This window comes from Octopus bimaculoides, chromosome 9 (assembly GCF_001194135.2).
Source record: "Octopus bimaculoides isolate UCB-OBI-ISO-001 chromosome 9, ASM119413v2, whole genome shotgun sequence".
NCBI lineage: Eukaryota > Metazoa > Mollusca > Cephalopoda > Octopoda > Octopodidae > Octopus > Octopus bimaculoides.
Window position 1 is genome coordinate 77,146,761 of NC_068989.1, and position 5,691 is coordinate 77,152,451.

The 5,691-nt window shown below is 34.5% G+C and overlaps 1 protein-coding gene across 2 annotated transcripts in view; it reads right to left on the bottom strand.

Moving 5' to 3' along the window:
* The window catches only part of LOC106878079 (5-hydroxytryptamine receptor 2C), a 508,970-nt gene that overhangs the window by 48,544 nt on the left and 454,735 nt on the right, over nucleotides 1-5,691 (bottom strand). The window contains exon 5 of one of the 2 annotated variants that reach the window (XM_052970800.1): nucleotides 842-948. The exons of the other annotated variant lie outside the window; for it this stretch is intronic. The gene's annotated coding sequence lies outside the window, so the exon portion shown is untranslated. The remainder of the gene's footprint in view (nucleotides 1-841; nucleotides 949-5,691) is intronic. 2 annotated transcript variants of the gene reach the window in all.

Sequence of the window (5,691 nt, forward strand, 5' to 3'; positions counted from 1 at the left end):
TTTGTGTTTGCCCCCCCCACCACATCGCTTGACATCCGATGCTGGTGTGTTTACGTCCTCGTGACTTGGCAGTTCGCCAAAAAGAGACTAATAGAATAAGTACTAGGCTTAAAAAGAATATATCCTGAGGTCAATTTGCTCGACTAAAAGATGGTGATCCAGCATGGCCGCAGTCAAATGACTGCAACATGTAAAAGAATTAAAAAAAAATAGAACTGATCTTGAAACGAGGAATTTCCATGAGACGTGAACTTAGTGGTGTGTGTATGCAAGCATAAATTCATGCAAACAGACACACGCGCGCGCAGACACGCACACACACAAACACAGATACATAGAGAGAGAGAGAGAGAGAAAGTGAGATTAAAGTACAAAATATGGAATATTGATAGTGATTCTCTATTTTTTTTTAATTACTTCAAGTAATTATTAAAAAAAAAACTTTTCAAAATATACACAGAAAAGTATTTTCTGTGTATATGAATAAACATAAATAGATAGATAGATAGATAGATACATACATACATAGCTGGCTTGATAAATAGAGAGATACATAGATAAATAGATAAACAGATAGATAGATACATAGATAGATAGATAGATAGATAGATACATTGTGTGTACGTGTGTGAGTGAGAGAGTGTGTGAGAAGGAGAGATTTTAGGATGAATTATAGATGTGCTACTGGTCAACTCGGTGGATGAGCGGAAATGAATCGCCCTATATTTATTTTTAGTTCAGTATTATCATGAATATGTAATACAAACAATTGAAAACCTAAATGAAAAAATAATTACAATGTTAGAAAAATTGCTGAAATCGTAAAAATTTCGATATTTACCTAATCAGTATATGATAACGAATCCATTAACATCAAAATGAGCGAGATCCTGTTGGTGTTGTGTTGATACATTTCTCCTCTGTGGAAGTGTTGTTCACCGGTCTATGCTACGAAATTAATGAAAGTACATTTGTGAATCATGTCAGAATATAGCTATGATTAAACTATGTAATTAATTAAGCTTAAAGAAAATTATAAACAAGCTGATGCAAACAAAACTCCTTAATAGGAAACGAATTGTAAACACAGAGCCCCTCTGTATAAGATTTTTAGAGAGCAAAAACAATGGAGAGATAGATCTACATGAAAAATACATAAAAATTATACAGTTATAAATTTATATCTATCTATCTATCTATCTATCTATTTATCTATCTGTTATATATATTAATTTACAATTCATAAATTAATTAGACGATTCAATGCGAATGTAGATTATTCTTTAATACGAGATGAGTCCTAAACGTATCCGACCTATGGGAATGAAAAAAAAGCCCAAACAAAACAAAAACAATTATGTACATTTCACAAATTTTATTTAATTACCTTCAATATACTGCCCGTGGGGTCTAACGTACTTTTCCCAGCGGTTCCACTGCTGCTAGTAACAACACTAGAACAGGAGGATGCTTAGGAGCTCCAACGTCGCTTTTCTCATAATTTACTCTGGCGACGCAAATTACTTCCCTTTCAGCGTGGTCTTAAGTTTTGAGAAGAGCTAGACATTACACAGTGCCAAGTCGGGAGAGTAGGGATCTTGTCGAGCTACTGATATGCCATTCATGACCAAGAAAGTCTAGATTATGTGGGCAGGATGAACGTTTGCATGCATTTACAACCAAAATCCTGCAATCACACATAAATAATTATAAATACACACATTTACTCCTACATACATGAAATCAACTTGACTTTCTCTCTCTATCTTTTCAACATTATCCAGTGTAAACCTTCATGTTTTCAAGTTGCAGTTTATGAGCGATTTATTTACTATTTCTAGTAAACTTCCATTTTATAGCTTGTCTTGCCGCCAATCTGTCATGTCTTCATGTGTAACTTTTGAGAGAATTGTGAATAGAAGCAAGTATTTTTGCAGGCTGAGATCCGTATAAACCTTGCGGCTACGAAGAGTCTTTGGTAAGTATTCAGATTTTGTAAAGAGATGATATACTGGCCTATATGCTGTTAAATTTATGTGTCTATAATGATTGTAATATCTAAGTTTAGCTCCATAATATAACGAAACACTTTATTAGAGGAAGTAACATTACCAAAACATATTCTCTGCTATTTTCCATTCTACATCTCAACAGTCCCACATGATCATTGCATAGGCTGGAATAAAGTGGGAGTCATCCTGCAACCTCTCTGCACAACATGTATGCTCCATCGTCTTTCTTTATTTGTCACAGATGCTATAATACCCTGTATTCCTCAGGATAGGCTAGTCGCTTGAATTGCACAATCTCGGGGCCACTCGACATGCTCGTTTCCACTATCCTTTCCATTCCTTGCGTCCAAAAATTCCAAACCCACTAATTCTATGCCATACACTCCTTTTTCACTATATATCTAAGGGCCAACAGCTCTTGAAGTCGAGAAAAACTGGCTGTCAATGGCTACCATTTTATAAATTTAGCTTTTTAAGCTGACATTGCTGCCCAGATACTTCCTGCTAAGGCTATGCATGTTGCAGTCTACTTTATAAACATGATAAGGAACAATAGAAACTAAGCACATGTACTACAGGAGAAAATAAAACGTATCATTCTCAATTCGATGTGATTAATAGTCTTGGTTCACAATCAAATCGATCTTGATCAGGTATAATACTGAAAGTCAATTATGAAGTTAGATCGAAACATTAGATTAGATATATCTATTAGGCATAAATGAAATGACGTAATTTGCCAGAGCTTGTTACTATTCAGCACTGGCTAACTTTAAATTAAAAAGTTTTCAAAGTTATTCCTGTGACCATATTAAGTTTACAGTGCTGTTTTAATTGATCTCATCTTACGATATATCTCTTGTGTCTTGTAAATGTCTGAGTTCATTAAAGTTGATGCTCTGTTTCAACTTCATCTTGTTAATCCATTATGACATCTTCTAAAATGTATCAATCCACCAGCTGCAGTGCATTTTCTCTCGCTCTTGCTCATTATGCATACGTGTAGTCCGCATATTATGCATACGTGTAGTCCGCATATTCATCTCTAGTCGGTAATACTGGGAAATAAAAGGTTACAGCTGCTCTAATAGTTCTTCATAGAAACAGTGTGCACTATACTGGGTAGCAGTAGTAGTAGTAGTAGTAGTAGTAGTAGTAGTAGTAGTAGTAGAAGTAGTAGTAGTAGTAGAAGTAGTAGCTGCTGTGCTGTTGCTGGTGCTGGTCTTGTAGCTGTCTTTGTTGTGATAGTAGCAACACATGGTAGTATTTTATGTTAAAAGTAGAATATATCAGTCGTTATGTAAAAGTAAATGGCAATTCACCGGTTTCGACGATGACTATTCACTTGTTTGAATATCTGTACTCTTCATTCATTGAATTATCATGTTATGTGGCTGAGTGGTCCATATATATGTGTGCTCTTACCATAATTCTAATGCAGAATCAACGCGACTTAGCTTACTTCCAGACCTTACACGTACCTTTACAATCCGTCCAACAGATATCCTCTCTGCTTGTACACAATATCCCAAGCAAAAACTTAAATGAGCAAGCGACGGGGGTGAAAAGCACATCCGATGCTCCAAATACTACGCAGTGGGATCAACCCGGGATTTAGTGATTGCAAATTGAAGGCGTCTTAACCACTCGGCCAAGCTATGTCCAGTGATCAGGGAGGTAGGATCGCTGATTTCTATCAATTTCTACCTCAATTGGGTGAAATTTTATTCTGTGTCATTCAAGTATTTCTGGAACAATTCCAGTAATGGAGTGGTGTGGATTTGAGATTAACATAGCGTTCGAAGTGAAAGCCAGAGTAAGATGCATAGTTCACGATTCAGATTGTAATCTTATTAACTGACGCCGCTGGAAAACTTCAGCATCAATCAGTTAATCCCTCGCATTGTTCGAATACTGCGTGTATTGTTTTACTGATTCCAGAAGCAAATAAATAAATAAATAAATGCGTATCACGTGATATATAAGTCTCTGTGAAACTAGAAATCAATACGCAAATGATAATCGAAATGGTTTCGGTATTTCTTATTTCTATTAAACACTTAAATCTATTTTCCTACTCTAACATGAATTGGGTGCCATTTTTTCAGGAATTCAGTGCGGCTGCAGTAATGCAATACTACATATCGACCCATTGACCAGTAATCCGATACAGTAATCATTCCGACATCTGCCATTAGCCAGGAAATGGTTGAAAATCAGCAAAGGACCGAAAGGTTACAAAGACCAAAATATAAAGGAAAAAAGGAAAAATAATGTTCAGAGGACCATTTGTAAATCTAAAAATATGAAATGTTTCTGTATACAGTTACCACTTTTATCTTCGTAGTTACTTATTACTTCAGTTTGGAGTGGAAGTTCATAACAGATTATAGTCAATTTAGATGTCATATAATACCACTTTCACTTATTGTTTGACACCATATATATAGACTCTCAATGGTACTTTTTATTTACTTCGTTTTTCAATAGAGAATACATGATAAAACCAGTGAACAAATTAGCAAAGTAATATCACTGTCAGACATAATAATAGCTTATGTTTCCAATAATTGCCTTCATATTATCAATACCATGGGACTCGTAGAATATACGTATAAATATATACATGAGCATGTGTGTGCGTTTGTATGTACATATAGATAAGTACATGCACGTATTCACATATACATGGACTTATGCAAGAGCACACACATTTTGATATAGATACATATACAGTTTTATATGTGAGTAAGTATGCGTGTATGCATATGTGCCTGTGTATCTTTAACAAAATATCAGCAGTTTTGGAAGCTTATAAAAGCCAAGCGATCAAGAACTAGAGTATTTTATTTCGGTATTAAACTTTCTTTCGCTCGAACGGTGCAATATGAGATGAGCTAATAATCAGCTAATTATATCCCAGTTTATTAGACATAGCAGTAGTTTGTCTGGGATTTCTTAGAAACTTAACGGAATTTGCCTGTTGACTTCATGGAACGCATCGCATACGTACACAGAGAAACGAGATATATTTCTAGTTTATGGATATTTCTTTGTATTAAGGAATAATTTGTGATAAATATATTCATATGTTCAAATTAGGAAATTGAAACTTGCAATAATTCAAACTCAATGTGTAAAGTTAATGGTATATTGCTTTTTAAAAGGCGGTAACTTTACCAAGTAGCTGAGTGTGATTCATCAATTTAAACTTATTTGCAATGTCGCTTGAGAATGAAGAGTTACCGATATGAAGGATGCATCAATTTTATGTGTATATTAAAACTGTAGTGAGCTTCACAAACGACATGGAAATGAGCTCCATTTTTTATTCCCAAAAATGTCAGGCCTTAATTTTCTTCTTTCCATATAAATAAATATATTATAGTAGTAACACACATACAAGCAAACACACAGACAACATGAGCCGACATAAGATCACGTGCAGATACATAGTGTGCACATACACTTCATATACTACTTGTAATTATAAAGACACATTAATTTAAATAGTGATTCTGCAGAAGATTATTCCGGTGTTGTGCAGTTTCCTAGCTTCAGGGTATTTGTATATATAATGTGTAGTATACAAGATTTATTCAGAGAATCAAATTTATATTCATCTATTAAAAGTTTTGCCCCTTTCTTTATTTTTGTGTATATGTTTATGTATACATAC